This window comes from Choristoneura fumiferana, chromosome 25 (genome assembly GCF_025370935.1).
Source record: "Choristoneura fumiferana chromosome 25, NRCan_CFum_1, whole genome shotgun sequence".
Classification (NCBI taxonomy): Eukaryota; Metazoa; Arthropoda; class Insecta; order Lepidoptera; family Tortricidae; genus Choristoneura; species Choristoneura fumiferana.
The window spans coordinates 3,813,623-3,836,688 of NC_133496.1; the positions used below are offsets into that span (position 1 = coordinate 3,813,623).

The window sequence follows — 23,066 nt, forward strand, 5'->3', positions numbered from 1 at the left end:
CAGACAGCTATTACAAAGAAAGAAATTATTATTATCATAGAATTTTGATAGGTACCTATATGTAACAAACATAAAAAGAAAACAAGTCCAGATTTGTTATGTAGTCACTTCCCTGCAAGTGAAACATAATAGAATACAAACTAAATTACATTTTTAAAACACTTCTAGTTCGCGATACATTTTTTTAAATCGTGTATTACAGTAAGGTTTGTATATGGAATACGTCGAGGATTCCCTGTATCCTTTTAAAAAGCGAACGCGGACTAAACTGTCCAAACGTAAGACACAACGCCATCTATGTTTCGCGGGCAAAATTTTTAACAACCATTTTCTTACAAGAACTCAACACACGGGCGCATCCCTATGCAGTTGCACGCACACAGCCGCGAGCGCTACACAATCGAACGCACCCACACGGCGAGAAAAAAACGATAAAAAAGCGCACACAAACACAGACTTCAATCCGCGTCACCAATACCGACATAAAATTATGCTCTATTTGAGACCGAGAATTTTTCGTGACTAAATTTAGAGGGGTTATTTACGATTTTGAGTGTTTTTTGGGAATAAAGTTTGATGTTTGTCTGAGATAAGAAGTTGGTTAAGTTAGAACTGAAATGGACAAGGTTTTGTGGAAGCGCGGGCACTCACACATGGATGAATGGACGTGAGCGAAAATGCAGTTTTGTGTCTGTGTGCACTATAGCGCGCTTGAGAAGTCTTGATCTTAGCGAGTTCCGATCTAATGGCAAAGTTAGAGAAATGCTTTGATAATATTAAAAACAAGAAACAGTGGTGCTTATTTAGTATAGTGGTGTCTTTGCTTATAAATAAAAATGAAGAAATTTAGTATGGTGGCTAGATAAGTTTTCTCTTAAAATTTATTTCAATAATCTGCGTTTTTAGCTCAAGGCGTGGTTTTAAAAATAAATGACCTTAACTATGTTAAAAAAGTCTATTTTAGATTTAAATTTTAGTTAAAACTGTTTATTGCGTAATTTTACAAAATGTTTGTAGCTGTTTCCTCGCGCACAAATTTTTCAGGACCTACTGCATCAATCGAGACATCATTTTTTTAGGATTTTTTTAAATATATTTTTTTCAACTGAACAAGTATCAAGACGTGCTCGTATAGCGCTCGGTCGCAGTAAATACAAGGTAATGGCTAAGTACGCACGCCGACTAGTACCGAGCGCGCGGTCGGTGCAGTCTCGCCTATGCACAACGCGCCGAGAGTCGCATATCCGCTCCCAACACAACACGCGGCAATAAAAAACCTCCCAAAATAAAAATTAAATATTTAGAAAAAAAAACAAGACTATTTTTACTAAAAACATATTCATATCAACCGAGAGAAATATTTTGAGTGAGTTTTCCAAGTTTTCAAAGTGACATATCAAACGGAATCTTAGGACCCTTAGCATATGATAGATCTATTTTGTGTCGTGATGTGTATGTTAAGTGACAGTGCCGCTAAGTACGGTTGAATGGATTCGTGACAGTGTTCATGACAAGGTGACACCGATTCGTAATTGGATTTTTTTCTTTTTTTTACAAAATTACCACCGAAGTGTCAAACTGGACCGACGAAGATCAAGCCCCCTCTGACGCATGTGAGTGAACTTTTAAATTTGACGCGCGCTTTCCTATCCGCAACGAGATTATCGAAATAGTTGCAAAATGTGAGATTTAACTCTCTTCCCGATGGCGGTGTTTGCATTCAGAAGTCGCTAGTAACTCCGGGTTCTCAAAGTCAATAATTATGTGCCCTTAATCTTACGTTCTCCTTGACTTAGCTCGTGTTTCGTGGTGTGCGTGCGTGACGTCGCAGTGTGCGTATGGTTCACGCACATTTTTTGTGTTTTTCTTACGGATCCCCACCACGCGCCCCACCAATAGTCGTTATCGTTTATCTGTCCCACTCTTTTTCTATAACTATTCCGTTTTAGCGCATCTGTGTGGACTTTGTTGGTGTGCGTGAATTACAACCTATATTTTGATCGAAGGCCAATGATGGAATAGAAAACTTATTTTGAGTTTACAACGATCTCTACGGAACGCTGTTTCGTTTCCTAATTGATTTGTTTCAAATTGAGATGAGAAGCCTTATCAACAAACAACTGTAGGTACATAGTACGAAGAAACTTAACTAACAATTAAACTAATTAACTAACTTTAAAAGTCAGTTCATTGAATAAGAACTACTTTAACTATAAAATTATTACATCAATACGCTGAAAAATAAATAAACTGAGTAAAAACTATCTTTTTTTTAATAACTAGGCCTAAATTAGTTGAGTTATGAGCGCAGCGCGTAGCTGTAGGCTAAAATAATGCCGACGGAACTTTAAAGCTCGGCCTCGCGACGACATTTTATAAATCAATTACTTAGACATTTTTGTTGCCACAAAAAACGTTAACCTAGATTTAACTTCTGTTTTAATTTATCGATAGTCTTTGGTTTTTCCCGGGTATTGAATAGAATTGAGAGTTCAGTAGAGTTTTAACTTACCATTGTACTTATCATTGTTACGGTTTTTGCCCTGACTTTATATAGATAATCTATTGAAGCAACGTGATTACTAGATTTATAATTGTTAGGAAAAAAATAGTATTCTAAGATTATACTAAACTAATTAAAATAGAGCTAATTAAGAATGTAATTTGAAGTAACGACTTTAAATGAAAAGTTACATTATTTATTCTGTGTTATTCACGTGCCACATATTTTTAATGCATAAAAAAATAATTTTAATTTTCCTTTATCAAATAAAACCGTGTCACCTAAAATTATCATTTGACCGCAATGCTTGTACCAATCAAGCAGAAATAAATTGAACTGGAAAAATAATGATGCATTTTGAAAACAGGTCATTGAACAGGAAGCGATATTGAAATGCACTCAAACTTGAGCTCAGCTCTGCTTATAGTTATTACTTATGTTTATGAGCTTATCTTATACAATAATATACGAAACAATACACTTGATTTAACAGAAAAACTATTAAAGCAAAGTACATAGGTAGGAACTTTCAAACTAATCAGTACTTTACAGTTGAAATACTTCTTCTAGTACTTAATTTTGGCGTAATATTTATTAAAAACCCCCAAAAATAGCTTTAACATTGCTAAACTTTCATATTTGGTTAGTTTTTTATCAAATTTAAAGCATTGATACGCTGAAAAAATCTGAAAGAGGGTTAAAATTATGAATTATAAGTTATCTCAATAGCGTATAAAAAATAATAATTTTTGTAAAACTTACTAATTTTAACACAAAATAAAAAACGTTGAATAAACTTCATATTTAGAACAGCGAGTCCTTGGTCTGGCGGCCAAGGCGCTTAAGTTGCACAACTCATGCGCAGTGCACTAGGCGACTGTCAATGTTACTATACTACCTATTTCTAGTATCTACTAATCATAATGCTAGTCTTACTTCATCTTTAGAACCATTCACATTTTTAGTACACATATAAGTAATCATTTTATTTTGTTCTTTTTGTCGTAGTTGCATGTTAAATTAGCTTGAAAAAAATTCAATTAATAAATTATGTCAAAGTACCAAAACTTTTCAATCGTCTTTTTTCCAAATTCAAAAATTGTATGATTTTTTTATTCGTGAATAGAAAAAAAAAACACACCACGGTTAAATTTCGAACATAACACGCCGCTGCCTATCCAAAATGATGTAACCTCAAAATTCCAATAAATACAATAGATGGCTCTTTTACTCAAAGTCAACTTCTAGAAAATCCGAATATTCTATTTCTGTAGCTTAAAACTACTAATATCAAAGAATAGTAATTTCTTAAATAACACTGTCAATAAAACGGAAGTAACTTCAAAAACCAACTTTTTCAAGCATAAACTTAAACTTCAACTTAGATAGTCCTTGGTGCAACGGCCAAGGCACGCTTGCACAACTCCGAACGCCAGCGCAGCTGTCAATGTTACTATAACCTACAACTCGGCGCCGCCATCTTGGATCGCTATGCGCTTTGAAGGTTATTGCACAAGTGCTTTTATTTATAACTTAATCAGGCTTTTACCATTTAATTCATATGTTGATGGTAATTGTAAAATTAAGTTGCTTTATAAGTAGCAATGCGTCTACTTTAATAAAAGCAAAAAAGAAACAAGGATATTTTATACAAAAAATATACCAGTGATATATGTGATTTCGAACAGTATAAATCAAGGAGCATACTAAGACCAACTAAATTTACTTGCTATAATATTCACTTGCAATAAATTTAACTATCAGTCTAATGCTCTAAGCTTATTTCTTATGCTTCTTTTGTCATAATATTCATATCCTCAAAAGAATATTTGATAAAAGTTTTCTAAAGTAGGTAGGTACCAAAGCACTATTGCCTGTGACTCTATCTGCAAAAAAAAATCCGTTTATTCAATAAGTACCTACCTAGGCTGTAAAGAAGTCTTATACTTCTTACTTTTTCACTACCAGCTTTCGGAAAGACCATCATTACCAAAAGAATACGCCGCAAGAAACTTGGCAGAAAGACATTTTTTCAAATGTAATGATAGCAAATTTGATCTACTATGTACTAGACAAACTTAGATCGTATAAATCGTCAAAAGCATATCACCGACTCCTGCGCATGTTTACTGCTAAACACTCAGCAGCTTACGTAGTAGTGATAATATGAAGTGCTAACTACCACATATACATAAACAAAACAAGGTGTCTCGGTTAATCTAGCCCTATACTACGAAGTGCAAAATTCGAACTCCGTATCTTGCCGTCCCGCTGACACTAACATTATTTAATACGAGAGTGAGAGGGACGGTTCGATAGGAACTTCGATTTTCAAATTTCGTAGTAGCCCCCCATGTGCCTAAATATTTTCCAGGTTTTCTCGATCGTGACTGACTAATGTTTCCATGCTCGTTGAAATAGCAATGGCCAATGGGCAGGCCTAGGACGGAGCACAGATGGTTGTTGGGGCTGAATCTGAATCTGGGTCTGAAGCAAGCGCAGTGTATGACATCCAACAACGCGGGTTCACGGTGGATGCAAGCCGCTTCCAACCGAAGCAACGGAGGCCTATGTCCAACAGTAGACGTCCTACGGCTGATATGATGATGATGACGATGAATATTTTCATGTATTGGTCGATGTTCAAAGTATAGATATTTACCGCGTTAAAGGCATGACTACACTTGGAATAAAAAAATCCGATGATTGAACCTTTTGCAGGGTGATTCAGCCAAATTAACCCAACCACATGCGGAAATATTCCGAATTACTTTTAAAACACCTTGTTCTGTACATCTATATTTCGTTAGACATTTTGACATTTGCGTCACACTTGTTGTTTAAAGGGTTCATGTTAAACTGTAACTTGTTAAATTATAAATTCGTTATAAAGCTATTAACATAGACAGATACGTAAAATGCACGAGTTAAACTTTTAACACTCTTCTGCTTTCCAGACGCAGACGTCTGTTATTGAAGCCAATATTATTACTTAAAAAAAGAATAATATAATAATTTGACAAAGAGTTCTTTAGCGAATAAATCCGGAATTCATAATACACCATATATTCACCATATCCCCAAAGTTTTCGCCGTATTGCAGCTTTCAATTATCAAAATGACGAGTAGACCGAAAGATTCCCGCGCGCTTATTTTTTTCTTTGATTCGGAACGTGCTTGTCATTAGGTACATGAAAATTGTAAAACGCTAGCTTATTCTATATTCTAATCATTTACACAATATTTGCAGCTAAACATACTACCGAGTATGAACAATCTAGTAACTTATTGCGTTATCAATTAATTTTAAACGGCCTGCGTCTAATTATGGCGCGAACGGTCAATGTTACGCTGGCGCGGCCATCTTGCATTTATTCCGGTCCACGCACACATAGTTTCTATCGCGACACGACTATTATTGCTGCGAGCGTCACATCAAAATGTCAAAGTCCATCATTACGCGAAACGAAACGGCTTTCTAAGGTTTCAATAGTGGATTTAGATTGGTGGATCTATGTTTGAATTTGGATACTTATTATAAAAGAAATTAGCCAAAATAAGAGATTAAAATGTTGTCCGATTATGCTTATTAAATCTATTTTTTGATTCGTAACTTACCAGGTCTATTTTTAAAGCTTATAGTGAAGCACCACAACCATCTTCTCCATCTCGGATTAAATATGTGATATCTTGTAAAGTTTTATAATTGCATCAATATAAACTCAATCATACAGAACAGTTCAGCTGAATTACATACTTTACAGATTGATGTTCATTTTTACAGTCGATCGTAAAACATTTCAGACAGCACAACTCAAGTAACGCTAAAGCTGTTAAACATGTGCAGAGACAATGTCTCGCAATAATAATTTGACCTCCTTTTTGCCGCCATTTTTAACTCCGCCAAAATTCGTCTGCAGTCTGCATCAGTCAATGAGACCACAAAGGATCGCGCATAAATCAATTTATGCCAAAAACATCTGCCGGCAAAACTACAATAAGTACATGACCGTGGCCTCCAGACAAAATTAAGAGCGAAAAATAATAAAAAGTGACTTACACGCTTTCTCCAGGGAGTGACCTCATTTTTGGCAGTGCCGGTGTGTGCGTGTTTTGTTTTGCACGTTTTGCTTTTGTCTGAATCGTTTTTTGTTTTCGGCTTTTTTTTTGTTTTAACCTTTTATCTTGGAGGGGTGCAAGCTGAGGATTTTATTCGTATTACTTTTTTAATTGCAAATTTTATTGCGACTAAGTGTCCTAAATGTGAAAATTACTTTGAACTCAGTTACAATGATTCATCACCATTGCGACCTATAAACGTTCCACTGTCGGGAACAAGCCTTCTCGCAGAATGAGGGGTGGACCATAGTTCCAACGCGGGCCTCGTTTTGGGAACTTCACACACCATAAAATTACTTCGCAGGTGTACGCAGGTTTCTGGCATTACGCGCCAGAGGTGTCCTACCAATTGGACCACCAGGGCATCCCACCAACCAACCGACAATCTGTAACGACGAGCTCAAAAATTACTGCGAAAATTGTGATACCAAAAGTATATTTCACTAGTGAATACCATTACTTTACTGACACTTATGAAGACACAAAAAAAGAAAAAAATAAGCGATAAAGCGGCGATATCGACTTTGAAAGGAAATACAAACTATTTCTAATCATTTTAGTACCTAATAATTCTGCGATAGAAGCCCTGTGTCAGTACCATCAATAGTGCCTAAATCTAGTTTAGTCCAAACTTGTATGGTTAGTAAACAATACCGAATTAGTGACACAGTTTCTATGAGATATGGACGTAAATTAATATATGATATGATATCCTTCATGTCGTGTCCGACAAAGGCGAACCTTTAGGCTTGTTTATTATGTGCCCGAATATGGCTGGCAAAGCCAAACTTAGTCTTAAAGGTCCTATTACAGGGCGCGCAATGTAATTGACCACTATCATTATACGTGTAAGTGTAGGAAGGTCTCGGGCGGGTCTTTATAGTAAGACGCTTGGCATCCAGGTGTTCCAAGCGATGCGCCTCAAAATTTGCAACAGCCCTATTTACAGAGCTGCGCCATTCCAGTCTCTGCTTCGCGAGATCTTCCCAACTCTCGCATGGGATGTTACATGCGGTAAGGTGGCGCTTTAGGACGTCCCTGTAACGCAAGAACTGGCCTCTCTTAATTGACAGTAAAAGACGGCCTTAGGGAGTCTACCATCTTTCATACGCACAAGGTGTCCACACCACCTTAGCTGTCCTTTAATCAACAAAGACTCAATGCCATTGAGACGTAAATTACTAAGGATTTGGTCCCACGTGGCACAGCTGCGTAGTTATCCGACATCGCAGTAAAGAGGTTCTGTGTTTGCACAGCTGGTACTTGATGATCGAAGGCTGGTACAGTCAAATTTTTTGTGTTCAGCAAACAGATGTTTAATTTGCAGACGATTTTATCGGTGGATTCAGTGTACCAAAATGAGAATGAAGGAAAATTTATACGAGTATTTGACTAGCTTATACTCGCGGCTATGCACGCTTGAAATTAGGTCTAGCAATTGTATATCTATGTCACAAAAGTTCTGTGGGTATTCCCAAAAATTAGTAAGTACATAAAGAATTTTATTGAAGTTGCATTAAAAACTGGTGCCGAATTATGTCTCTAATGCTAGCCATTTTGAAATATTGTGTATCAAAGTCAAAGTCAAAATATTTTTATTCAATTTAAGCTATAACAAGCACTTACGAGTGTGAATGTCAAAAAAAATCTACCACCGGTTCGGAAAAACCTCTGTTGAGAAGAATCCGGCAAGAAACTTTTTAACAGATTTACAATACTATTAAATGATATCTATACATCACAAATATTTTACACAACTTTATTTTTAACACAGTAGGTTCGCTTTTTGAAGGGATCGCTAATGCGGATCGGAATTATTTCCAAATATCATTGTCCATGATATAATCATTAACTTTATAATACGCCTTTCATATTAATGTCTTCTTGACAATAGATCTGCATTTTGTGTCCATTTCATTTATAATATTTTTTGGCCTACCCTTTTTTACCCTATGGCATTCTGACAGTTATGATGAATCGAATGATATCTAATGTTAAAAATTAACCGATTAGGCTTCAGGCCCAAAAACACGCATTTTTCCAGAGAACCTAGAAACCTAGAAACAGAGAAAGATAGCGTCATTTCTAGGGTTCCGTACCGAAAGGGTTTTCTGCTTGATATTAATAACGGCAACAGGTAGACGCTACAAATATTCACAGAATCTTTAGTTGTATAATCACTTTAAAAATAAAGAATTAAATTAAGATAAAATAAATATTTAAGGGGGCCCCATGCAACAAACTTGTTTTTTTGCCGATTTTTTTGCTTATGTCTAATGTTATAAGATAATGGTACGGAACCTTTCGTGCGCGAGTCCGACTCTTATCTACGTGAAATTTTCATAGTCCACGAACGCCTAATGACTATTTAGTTTTAGAGCATAATAACAAAAAAATAATTAATTAATAGTTCATTATGTTTTTGTTGCTATGACGTAAACGCTTTCATTATTATCTCTGAAAAACGATTTTTCGTGACTCGTTCCGACCTTGACTTATTTAAACTATTTACATAAAAATTTAACGTTAACTGCACTTGAAGAAACTGCGCGCGTACCATGGTGGAACCTTTGTGCTACTGGCATAATGACATTCCATTACATCTGCCAAAGAAATCATGGCGAAATTGATTATGAAAAGGTGCCAACCTGGTACATGCTTCAATTTTCTAGACTTGTACATATCCAACTGACACCTACGCAAACAAAGAAAAATTTGGTACAGCAGGGCTACTACGAAACACGAAACTCGAAGTTCGTATCGTACCGTCCCTCTCGCTCTCGTATTAAATAGTATAAGTGTCAGAGGGACCGCACGACACAAACTTCGAGTTTCGTAGTAGCCCTGCTGTTTGCAAACTAGCTTTTACCCGCACTTTGCTCGTTAACCATGAGATCAGTCGAATTAAAGTCCTGGGATATTAAGTACAGTCATCATCCACTGCTGGGCACAGGCCTCCTCTCAGAATTCTCATTCAATGAGAGGGCTTGGGCAGTAGTTCCCACGCTTAGTTCACACTTAACAAACATGATTAGTAAATTTTATAGTTAAAAAAAAATCTATAGTCACTCATTGGTTACGGTAGAGATAAAAAAGTGAAGAAATCATTTGATTGGAAGGAAAAACACATAACGTAACACTTCAATTGCCTTCTCTTAACATATAAAAAATATCAATAAAAGTTTTAAAAAAATCGTCAAGTTCCTGGATATTTTATTTTTACTTAAGAACATTTGGGGGGAGGGGGGTGCTTAAAAGCATACGACAAGAATACTCGTAGCTTCTACATAAAGATACTATACAAAAATTAAATAAAAATAATGTCGTATGTAACTTGTTACAAATTTATTATTCATCATCATCATCATCATCTTAGCCGTAGGACGTCCACTGTTGGACATAGACCTCCAGTTGCTTCGGTTGGCAGCGGCCTGCATCCACCGTGAACCCGCAGCTTTAACCAGATCATCCGTCCATCTTGTTGGTGGACGTCCTACGCTGCGCTTGCCGATCCGCGGTCTCCACTCGAGAACTTTTCGGCCCCAACGAATCCCAACGAATTTCGGACTTATTATTATCCAATGAAATTGTTAGTACTTGTATATCAATAAGTTACATTTTTACAATTTAAAATAAAAATATATACATTTTAATATGGATTATAACCAGTTTCCATAGACAGGTCTCACACAAGAACTTGATTAAAAACCGCAACAAATAATCTTCAAGTAGCTAAACTAAAATCAAAATGGCGCCGAGATCAGGTTATTTATCGTCAAGAAAACGGGTTCTTACTAACCCCACACAGCTCGTGGCTTGGCGAACTAGATGTGCTATAAGATATAAGTATGAGATAAATATTTTATTCGCGTTAACATGACACCATAAACCCTAAATATTGTTATGAAATTGTATTATTTATTTTGTTTATTCTATGTGTAGAGTCAACGTTGTATCTCAGATTCACAGTGGTTTTGTTTTTACTATGGTGCTGTGAAATTTATTGAAATAAGTAAATATGTAATATTCTGGGAATCCATTTTCAAGTCAATCTGATAGAAGTAAGCGAAGTGAAGTGAGGTTGCCTTATAATATTTTTCTTTACCGTAAAGCTTTAGAAAATTAAATTCCGCTTGTACCGCGAATATTCGCATCGTAACGTGCAGTTGGTGTGGACCCGTCTATATAAATTCTCTCAAGTAAAAACAGCACTTCATTCGTCTAGCAACTAAAACGACCCACAAGCAAAAACTATGATTCCAGGGATCTAATGCTGGGGCCACACTGTCGCCTAAAACAGCCTTTAGCCGCATTAACCATTAAATTTGGCAGTTTATTATAATTACATTTAAAAAAAACCACGTGGGAGTTCTCAAAAATAACAGTGGTTGAATATTATTAGAATTTTTTACAATATTTGAAAACCGAACACTAAGACTTGCCGAAAAAAATATTACATTAGAATTTAATTGAACAGTTTTGGCTACTAGGATTTTCCTGGAATAATTTTATCTATTTTTTTAATTTTGAATCATAAAGACATGCGTCTAGCCAAAATATTTTTTTAATATTTTTTTTTCAACATCATATTTTTTGTTATAAGATAAACAGGCTTTGTAAATTCGATGCTTTATAAGTAAAGTATCTATCTCATGTAAACATTTTCATGTTTTTGTTGGCGGTACAATCCGCCCACAGGTAATTTGCTGCCGTATTATTTTGTCTAAGTATAGCTAATTTTTTAGCGAGCATCGTGATTCCGGTTTTTTTTAAACGTAGGTATGATTAAAAACAGATAGTGCAATCAATACGAACCTTATTTTTTTGAAACAAGAATAATGCTACTTCATTGACGATACAAAAAATACCTACTACTAAACGTTAACAATCAATACTTTGTTTGTTACGTGCTTGAGAAGCTGTATTTTTTATCCACGACACTTTTTATAGTCTCACAAGAGTTTAAATAAAGTTATGATTTATAAATAACACGTAGGCCTCTTGTACACACACGGTTAATTCGCCGCGTGTAGGCACGGTCGTCAGTGTTGTATGGATCACTATGAAAGCTTGTAGACGTGCACGGCGCACACGGCGATAAACCGTGTGTGTACAAGAGGCCTTAATCACAGCAGAAATAAATTACTTAGGTTCATTATTTACGGGCACGTATCTAAATATCGTAAATTGAAATATCGACGGTCAAAATATTGAACCTAACCTAACTACGTTCGATATTTTGACCGTCGACTTTAACTTTAGAAATATTAATTTTCGATATTCGGATACGTCCCCGTTATTAACATTTCCTAGAAACTATATAGGATGTCTTAAAATTGTTCAGTTTTTGATTCAACAGGAAACCTTTTTAATAATAATTGCCACCGTACACTTTGAACATCGACTAATGTAGGGAGACATTTGTCAATCATATCATAATTAAAAATATCTAAAAAACATTTGCAGGGCTGTTCAAACCAACACTTTTACTGAAATGTTGCTGATTATTTTTTAAACTCGGTTTCCTACATTTTGTTTAAGTACTTAGTACATAATAAATAAACTTTGACAACTTTGCCTAGTTCTATAATAAAAATTAACTGACAACTTTACAAAACAAGCCATATTCCCTGATCATAAGCTTCAGATTATCAATTACACGTACGCCCTTTTGATGCCAGAAATCAGTCCAAACCAGTTAAAACCCAGTTTCTGCGTCACTTATGTTATAATATAAACGCACTTGTTATTTACGCGGACTTACGCGTATACAGGCTGACTTTGACAATGTAATTTAAATTAACGCCAGCTCAGTTACGATATAATTAAATATAATGTATTAGGTAACAGTTGACTAGTAAACAACAATGTTTATTTTTATTTTTGTATACAATAATGTTTAAAACTTTCGCGATTTTCACCCATAATTAAAATACCACAAACGGGACTTATCACGCTAAACACACGAGTAATATTTACCTCGACGTTTCGACCATATTACAGTGGCCGTGGTCACGAGTAGGCTGAAGTGTGAAGTTTTTTAAATAACACAAATATTATACAATTTTGACGACTCCAGTGACTTTATTTAATAAAATTACTATTGTACTGTGATAAACTGTGCTACTTTTTTACGAGACACTTCGACAGTAACATGTTTAACAACTTCATCTATATATTTGTTTCTTTGTTTCAATTTTGACACTTCTATAGAGGAAATCAGGAGACCCACTTGCTCGTTTGCCATCCAGTCAAATAAAAAAAATAAAAAAAAATTACGCACCCGAAACGAAAGAGGGCGCTGTTTCTAATAGACGTTTTTTAACACAAATGTCAACTAAAACATCAAAATCGACTGACTATTTTTTTTTAAGTTCTCAGCATCCTAGAACCCCCCTGTAGGTATACTTACTGTATACATTTAGTCTCTGTATACTTACGCATATACATTTGGCTGCATGCGGGCAAAAACAAAATGGACCGGCGGTCAACGCCCGTTCAGTTGAGGTTGAGGCAGGCTCTGTCAGGTTTGACAGGCTTTTTTATGCCCAGGGCAATTTTTGAGAGATTAAAAACTGGTTCGAGACGGAGATGCGTGCTTAAACTGGGTTTTGCGCGGTTCGGTAAATGAAAACTTGGGTATTGAAGATAGCCTCTTACGGCCCAGTGTGCTTTATATGGGACTTATTCTGCCCTCCTAACCCCTAAAGGCGGCAAGTATCTCAAAAAAACACTTTTGAGGTATTTATACCATTTGAATGTGATGCAGAATGTGTTAAAGCTATACAATAGTACGCTAAAGGACTTTAATTGATGAGCCACCATGGAACCAGTTCACAGTAAACGTCATAGTGACACCGCATTAATTAACAAGGAAAATCGTAATGACTTTTCCATTGAAAAGATTCCATGGTGGCTCATAAATTAAAGTCCTTGACCGTTTTAATAACTGAAAGTGTTTTTTTTTAGATACCGCTTTTTATCTTAGGAGGGCAGTATTGTAATTTGACATCCAATTCTCTCGTGCCATAAAGTTTAATGTAAAAAAAAATACTTGGGCCGTATGAGGATTGGGCAGTTTTTAGCACTTGAAGTTGATGAAGAAAAGAAAGATACGGAAACAAATAGGGTAGTTTCAAGGGTAAAAAAAATACCTGCTATATAGTCCGAAAAAATATTGAATTATTATTAAGACTGGCGGTGAAAATGTATTAGTTTCTTAATAACTAAAATTCAAAAATACTTAAATTCAAGAACAACTATTCAAAATTTCAATACTCTAAACCCAGCGGTTGAAATTTCAAGATTTTATCCCTATCCCGTGGGAATATCGGTATAAAAAGTAGCTTATGTGTTATTCCAGACGTCCAGCTATCTACATCCCAAATTTCATGACTCAAAGCCTCAATTTGGAAAGTCTTTTAACATTTTATGTTATGCCTTTATAACGTGTTGTATTATATGTAAATAAGTAAAAATATATGACTAAAACTAAATGTGTTGGTAAGCGCGAAACTCGAGAACAGCCGGAGCTATCTGGTTTCTTTTGGCTTATTCATTTTCTGTTGTTGTCTTTGTTATTGTAGGGACGAGGTAAATTATGAAATAAAATGATTAAATAGATAATAGGGCTTGTTTTTTTTTATGTGCCCTGGCTTCGCTAAGTTAGACAGTTAATTACATTTAAAAAAAAACCCGTGGGAATTCTAAAAATTACATAGTGGTCTACATTTACGTTGCATAAGGAACATTCGAGTAATATTTTATCAGTTTCACGACATATCTTGACAAACTTGATATGACAGATAAATGTGATGCCGTCTGTTTTTAACCCCCGACGCAAAAAGAGGGATGTTATAAGTTTGACTGCTAGTTATGTGCGCCTGTGTATCTGTGTGTCTGTCTGTGGCACGGGCGAGCCGATTTAAAAGCGATTTTTTATTTGAAAGCAGGCTTTTTAGCAAGGGTTCTCAGACATGTTTTATCAAAATCGGTTCAGCCGTTTTTGAGATATTGAACTTTGAAGTGACAATTTCGGGCGTTTTCCTACTTTTTGTTGGTTAGATTATTATTTGGACAAAACAAACAAAGATGACATCAGATATATCTGTCACGTAAAATTTATCAGGGAGTGGTAAAACAGGTCTTTAAATAATACATTCTTGCGAAGCCGAGAAGGGCGGAAAGTTTCTCTATACGTAATTAAAAATATGATTTACGACGCATACTGGCGCTAGCTTGCTCAAATTTCAAAGTAAAAGAAAATAGCGAAATTCATAACAACATATCTATTTACTCTGCTCTTGCATTTTAAGTGATATTGACTCTAAAAGGTCACATACTATCAGTTCAACAAACGTTTTATGATTCACTGTTTTATCGTAGTAAATAAATTGCATTTTGTCGATGATATGGAGTTATTGCACTTGGTTAAATTATGTTTTATGGGTGGGAAAAGTACAGTCTAGGAGCAAATTAAGCCAACGGATAAAGGGAGATAACTAGAATAGCTAAGTATTAAGGTAACTGACGAAATGAGATAGGGCAGGCAAACGAAGGAGTCAAAAATACCAAAAATTAGTAAGTAGTTACTTAGCTTTTTGGCCTCCGGCACTTGTACTATTACTTATTCTGTGCCTCCGGTATTCAAACTTTTTTTAAACAGGTTCTTTAGACGGAAAGGAGACCCTATTTTTATGAATTTAGAAATTGTTTAAGACACCGCAGGTCTGCTGTAAATTTCGCGATCTAAGTTTTAGCAGCTAAGTAAATTTAGCAGAAAAAGTCTCTGCCTACCTTTTCATTTCAATTCAATTCAATTCTTCTTTATTACAACGATGGTGTTTGTACAGGTTTCGTTGGGAAATATATATGTGTACCTTATACCCTGTCGTGGCTTCGAGGAACTATTATCTTTTTTCAAATTTTGAATTTGATGATAGTGTCACAGGCGACAGTTGTAGTAGAATATTTTCAATCTATCTCACACAAATAGCCCGCGAGTGGAATGAACCAAAATACTAAATTAGTAACACTTATTATGTAAACATTGTCAGCTTAAAATAATTCAGGAAGTGTTTACATGCGAGTGTGATAAATAAAAATATTTTATTACCGATCAAGGAATTCCGGTGTTTATATTAGTCAACTTACGTGTCCGCTATGTTTTGTTTGAATTTAGCAAATTTTGTTTTTATTTAAGTTTTATTTACGAAGTTATTTTGACAATGTGTTAGTATTTTTAAATGGCCATTTTTGTGCCATACCTACTTATACTCAGAGGTGGAGGTTACCAGTCACTGGATGCACCACAATCGGCGCCGCAGCAGGCCACGGCGGAGATGGCGGGGATGACCTGAGCCTATACTATACTACGAAGTGCAAAATTCGAACTTCATATCTTGCCTTCCCGCTGATGCTTACATTATTTAATACGACAGTAAGAGGGACGGTACGACACGAACTTCGATTTTCGAATTTCGTAGTCCTCTGGGCCCTTATTGTCTAACGCACTTCGAATCACAATAATTTTCACCATTTCGTTCTATCAAACGGTATAGAATGAGGGTAGAAAGAGAGTAAATACAGTCGCTAGCCCTACACGTTAAGACAATACAGCCTCTGGATGCGTTTTTTAACGACTGGCCAGACATAAATGCAGAAATGGAGTTAGATATCCAGATGAGAGGCAGCCCAGTAATATGACATTAACACAGGTTAATAGAAAAAAATAGCGCCGATTGTGCTTAAAACCATTGCGACGGTGAAGTACCAACACCTCCTAACTGATAAATCTCGAACATGCAAATAAGTTTTAGCTAGGGGTCCTCAATAACATATCAAATATCATTCAGTTAGAAGGTATTGGTACTTTGCCGTTGATATTTGTTGTCTAAACTGGGTAATAGGTCTAATTACCCCTAAATGGGTAAAATTGTGTTTCTTGATGAGTAACGTATAAGATGCCATCAAACGTTATGAGCGTAAAACAAAAGGGAAGAGTTACACTAGTGTAATAGAAGTAAATGACATCTATTTAAACTTAAGGGGTAATTCCAAAATAGTTTAAGACCACTGTTTTATTAGTACCGTTAAAAATGCTGACAGGTTGCATTTTAAAACATTTTTAACTACCTTTTAAACTCTTTTCTCGAGACCAAGACGTAGTAAAAGGAAAACTTAAAAGTACAAAATCGTTCGATCCTGAGTTCAACGCCCCCCATTTTTGTACGTCAGTGTCCAGACAGACGTCTGTGTATAACTGGGAAACTGGGATAACTTCATTGCGCTATAAGTGGAATTAGCACAGAATCTTTTAAAGCCGAGTATACAGATAAAAATCGTGCGTGCGTACATCGCGGGTTAAAACGAATTCAATGCGTAGGTACAAGATGGCACATTGTCGCAGCAATGGCACTGTTATTTACCTATAAAGTGTGTTACCACTTACCAGCAGCCACGCTTTTTTAAGGGAGATTAAAACAACGTATTCCTGTAACTTACTTTACTTTAAGTAATAAAGTATATCATTTACACTTACTTGTCAATCTACTTTGCTGCACATTGCTGGCAATGATAATTTTGTTAGAAAGTTAAGTCTGAATTTTAGTTTATTAATTAAATTAATGACATGGTTAAGTTACAGAAATACGTTATTTTAACCTCCCTTAAAAGCCTGACTGCCGGTAACACACTGTTTACTACAACGTCTCTAAAGACCACGATATATTTATTGAGAATGTCATGTAAATATAAGTAAAATCCGGTAATTTCAATTCAACTGCTGTATGTGCAAATTCGATTAAGTATGTCAAGCGAGGAAGGGCTATACCTAGATAGTTCTCTCTCTAGTGTCAGATGTAATGCGTTAGTTAAATCTTAGTTATTTACCTTTCTAAAACATCATACTTTTTTTTAATGATTGGGAGCAAGCGTGCAGGTGAGTCACCCGGTATAAAAGCAACCACCGCGGCCCATGGACACCCATAAAGAACATAAGAAAGGAGTAGCCTCGTTTTCAAGAACCCTAATAAAGTTACCTAAATACGGATTACCGGAACTTTTTAAACACCCGCCTTCAGGCTCAATTTCCGGCCAAGTCCGGAATACCCGTGTCCACTTGAGCTAGGCTAGGTCATGCAAATTTCCACCAACCTCGAACAGTTCCTTTGTTCGCGACGTAAGATATTTTACAGAAGAGATCTTTGACCGTCTGCGCCGCCTCAGAAGTGGGGGGTGGTTGATGCGGCACTTTAAAAAGAAGATATGTATAAGAAAAGAAGATAAGCACAATAAACTTTACTCATACAAAAAAAAACTCTTATAAACAAAAAAGAAATAATCTAAGGAAGAAGAGAAAACTCTTTATAATACAAAAAAGAAACAAGTACAATCAATCTGTCCCTTCAAGGGATCTCTATTAATCAACCTTTGAGTGAATGATAGGAGCAATCAGTTAGGGACAAACAAAAGGTGCGTTTAAAATTCAAAAACAGCGGAAGCTTTAAATAATATAATTCATACTCATAAAAATAAACTAATAACAAACAAGTAAACAATTATGTATATAATACAGACATTACGTAAGTGTAAACATGCAAAAAATATTTATAGAACAATTAGTTGTTATGTTGTTTTGATGTTGTTGGTCGAGTCACCACGCTAAACGCTTGGGTTGCTTGCTTTAGTGGGAAATGGATTGGTAATTTGGCAGAGATATGGATGACTATTTAGGCAAGGGAGAGCCCAGACAGCGCCAGTCTTTTACCTACTAAAAAACCCGGCTGCCTATCCCCAAATCCCTGGAGCTTGCTACGGAAATTAGGATGTTTTCTTCTACTGGGTGCACTAGGGTTTTCTTTTTATAACTCCCGACGCAGAAACAGGGGTTTTATAACTTTGACCACTATGTGTGTCTGTCTGTGGCACCGTAGTTCTTTAACGGGTGAATCGATTCGAATGCGGTTCTTTTAATTTGAAAGCAGAGGGTTTCTAGCAATTGTTCTTAGACATTTTGATCAAAATCGGTTCAGCCGTTTTTGAGATATTGAACTTTGAATTAACAATGTGGGGGGTTTTCTAACTTTTGTTGGTTAGGTTCTATTCTTTTATTTTTTACAAGATCGCAAGTTCCACGTTATACCTGTATAGTGTAGTTACTGTTATGTAGATCAGTTACTGAGGGTGTAGGGTTGGTCCTGCTCACGTCTCCCGAATCACCCAGAACTAGTATAAACTGCCGCATCCAGACCTTCGCTGAATGTTCCCCATTGACCCAACGTCTTGCAGTTTTATAGGTCGCGCCGATCGTCCACTCTCGTATCGACCCGTGGAGCTAACGACGAAAATTAAGACTTTAGTAAAGCTACTGACAGAAAATTCACACCTTTTAAAACAGAAAGACAACCTACGTTCACTTACGAGGAATCTACTTCTGAAAAGGATTATGATCGCTCTATCTCTGACAGAAATAGATGGAAAAAGTTCGTGCAAGAGGAAGTGATTCAGAAGGTTGGTCACGACCCTCATTACTGAGGAATACGACACAAGGAGGAGGAGGATCTCTGACAATAGATGTCGTAATGATGATGATAACGAATGGTCTCCATATTTTATCGCTCGATATTGTGACTAGCTGTTGCCCGCGACTCCATCTGCAAAGAAATCATTGATATCCCGAAGGAACTGTACAACTTCTCGGGATAAATAACTATCCTGCATCATTTTCAGGATCTCAAACTATCTCCATAAGCAAAGTTCATCTAAATTGATTAAGTAGTTTAAGAGGGAAGCGTGTGACCGACAGATAGAAAAACAGACAGAGTTATTTTCGTTTTTTTTAATGTTAGTAAGGACAGTAAGGATGCGGAAGGCGTATTTTGGTATGCTTTTGGGCTATGTCGCGTCCAAGTTACAACGTATCCATATGAAATCATAGAGGTAGGTACTTACTTTGGCTTTGGTTAAATATAATCCTACTCTATCGTAACTTTATCGAGTTTTTATGGAGATTTTTTTATCAAACTAGAGTCACGGCTGTAACAAAAGTGTCCATTACCTACAAGACAGCATGAACTATTCTTAAGTGACTTAGGATACCCAGCACCTTTTGTAGTACCTAAGGGTCCTGTATTGGGTACTGATTTGTTACTACCGTACGGGATCGAATATATAGTAACTCCTTGAGTGAGATACACAATAGCCAAGCTATCACTGTCCCTGAAGAGGCGTGCTGGACGCCTGCCAACAAACGAGAGTAAAAGCTCGTCGGCAACTTCATCTGTGCAAACTTTTGTTTTTATCGTTCTGATAAGTTTTCGGTATTACATCTATCTACTTAGGTTAAGCTTTTGACATAATTAAGTGAATCAAGTGGTTCTTAATCTTTTGTTTAAATTTACAGGAATAAAGTATTTTATTCAACATGAAAATAATTAAAATAAATAATATCGTTGAAATTATTACATTGTTGCACAGAAATGAAAATTTATCTCTCTCTTTCTCTCTCTCTCTCTCTCTCTTCTCTTTCGCTGTGTGTGTAGGTACTAATTTTCAAATGTTTTTACCAAAGAAATATTAAGACTTTTTTCAGAATCAATCATACCATTTGATTCTTGATCCACCGTAGAACTATGTCACAGTAAGCGACATAGTGATTATCGTACTACCTCTAATATTATAAATACGAAAGTAATTCTGTATGTTACCTCTACATCCTAAAAATAATTAGATAAAATTTGTTAATTTAGATAAATTTGCGGAATGGTGATAAACGAATTATTATTAATATTATATTAATCAATGGGTGGTGAAACAGCCCCTTCTTAATCTCTCAAAAACGGTTGACCCAATTTTTGTGAAAAATCCACCTCAAGAAAAAACTTACATTTACATAAAAACCCTCATCGAAATCGGTTTATCCGTTTGAGAGCTACGGTGCCATAGACAGACATTTGTGTCAAACTTATAACACCCCTTTTTTGCGACGGGGGTTAAAAAAATACAATCGAATAAAATCCATTTCACCAATTTCCCAAGCTCACTTTCGATAGAAAAAACACTCAATCCTATCAATAAATAAAGTTCAAATTCCAAGTAATAAGCATTAAGCGATATGTTATTAGCCAAGACATCAATAAAGTCGGTGACACACTGCGCCCCGCGCGTAATGTAAGGCCGACGTCACACTGGGCTTTTAGCTTAATTAGGGCGTGGATACTCTGACAAATAATTTTAGTGCCTGTTGACGCCAAATGAGTTTGTTAGCGCGAGTCACAATGTCGTGGAAGTGTTGGGGTTTAAGCCTGTATCTAGTTTTAATACCATAAAAAAAACTATGTATCATTCAATATAATACTTGGAACCAATAAAATTGTTTCTGAACATAAAAGGTTTTCTAAAAAAATCCTGATCACGAAAAACAAAATGACACACATTGTTACTAATTTTACTACACTGTAAACTAATAAGTAATCTTAGTAACTGTCTGTTTGTTCAAGATGTTTTAAATAGAGATTTTGAGACTACGACACGTTTATTTAGTAAAATTAAAAAAAATACATAGATAGTTTTAAATAAAATCTACTTTTTATCATCATCCAAGCACCAGCAGATGTTCCTGCGCTCCGACTTCTGGCCGGAGGGTGTGGTGTTCCGTCGTTTTAGGGTAGCGACGAAGACGACGTTCAAAAATCCCTAGCTATTCATAGTTTTTTTTAATGTATTTTATGTCTTTTTGTTTGTATAATTTGAATTTTACAGCGCATTGGTGTTTACTGTAATGCTGTAATTTTTTTTGTTGGAATAAATAAATAAATCATCATAATGCATTTGTGATTAAAAACAGGATAATTTTGTTATTTATGCAAAATAATTACAGCGTTGTGCAGTTTGTAGATACGATATCTAGATGGGTAGATTTTTTTTTCTAATTCCCACAAAGTAAACTAATTACTTATTAGTAGTATTGTACAATATTGTTAATTATTTTGTTTAAATAACAAAAATATCCTGCTTTTAATCGTTGTTATATATAATAATAGCGATAAAAATATTAATTAAAAACAGGATATTTTTTGATGCTTACGAAACATAGCACCTACTTCATTTTTTTGCAAAGTTTCGTTCATTCGATATTATAATGCTAACATTAATTACTTCGCTCATAAAGTAGAAATAACAAAACTAATGGTTAAAAAAAAGTACACAAGTTCTGATTGTATTTATTTTTTAATAATCATGGTAAATAAATCAGTAAATAAAAAAAGAATTGGGCAAAAAAAAATAAGACTACATTTTAATTATTATATTATAACATCTTACACACTAAGGGGCTGTTTCATCATCCATTGATTAGTGTTAACTGACGGTTAAATGTGATGCCGTCTCCGTCTATTCGAACAAAACAAATAGAGATGGCATCACATTTAGCCGTTTAATAATAATATTGCGAAGGAAGGTCTGAATCGAAAAATATATTTTTATTTTTCAGTAAAACCCAGCACACAAGGTTTTGTTTCGGAAATAGGAAATAAATCTCCCATATCGTTGTAAGAGCAAGCAACTGGATACCTATCAGTGTTTTGAATCCGTGATTTAGTGTAGTTTATCGAATACTGTTAATTTACGCAAAATTGTTATATCATGAATTTCCGACGTGCTGTTATTAAGTTAGGTACCTAATGATGATCAGTGTGCCATTAGCCTTAGGTTACATAATGCGTGGGGCGCAGTACATCACCAGCTTTATCGAACCATAACGCATCGCTTAGTGCTTATTAGTTAGAATTTAAACTCCTTTTTTATCAGGTTAGATTTGTTTCGTTACTGAAGGAAATGTGTGAACTTGAGAAATTAATTCACAGTGTACGTTTTTTTTTTTTTTATTTGTATTTTTTTTATAAAAGTTATTAAGTTTCCTTTAGTTCCATGACTTATTTTAATTTTTACTTGGAAGAAAGAAAATTAATGATTTAATGAACTTTATTGTTATGTAGTACCTAATTTTTAACCCCCGACGCATAAAGAGGGGTTATAAGTTTGACCGCTATGTTTGTCTGTCTGTATGTCTGTCTGTCTGTCTGTCTCTCTGTGGCAACGTAGCTCTTAAACGGGTGAACCGATTTAAATGTGTTTTTTTTATTTGACAGCAGGTTTTCTAGCAATAGTTCTTTAAACATGTTTTATAAAAATCAATTTAGCTGTTTTTGAGATTGAACTTTGAAGCGACAAAGTCGGGGATTTTTTTTACATAAATAAGCTCGTGTATCAAAAACCTTAACAGTAAACAACCAAACCATTTTCCCGAACAACTTTTTTCGCACAATGCAAAAACTACCTCGAAACTGCCAACATGAAATTTATCAGTCGAAAAACGGCAAAACGTACGAAAACGAACTATTGTAACGAATATAAAAACAACTGCAGCATGAAAAGTTTTATTTAA

At 35.4% G+C, this 23,066-nt stretch overlaps 1 protein-coding gene across 3 annotated transcripts in view; it reads left to right on the forward strand.

Moving 5' to 3' along the window:
• Positions 1-23,066, forward strand: part of Eip93F (Ecdysone-induced protein 93F) — a 190,404-nt gene that overhangs the window by 77,420 nt on the left and 89,918 nt on the right. The window contains exon 1 of one of the 3 annotated variants that reach the window (XM_074107073.1): positions 1,171-1,613. The exons of the other annotated variants lie outside the window; for them this stretch is intronic. The gene's annotated coding sequence lies outside the window, so the exon portion shown is untranslated. Of the gene's footprint in view, positions 1-1,170; positions 1,614-23,066 lie in introns of those variants that run through there. 3 annotated transcript variants of the gene reach the window in all.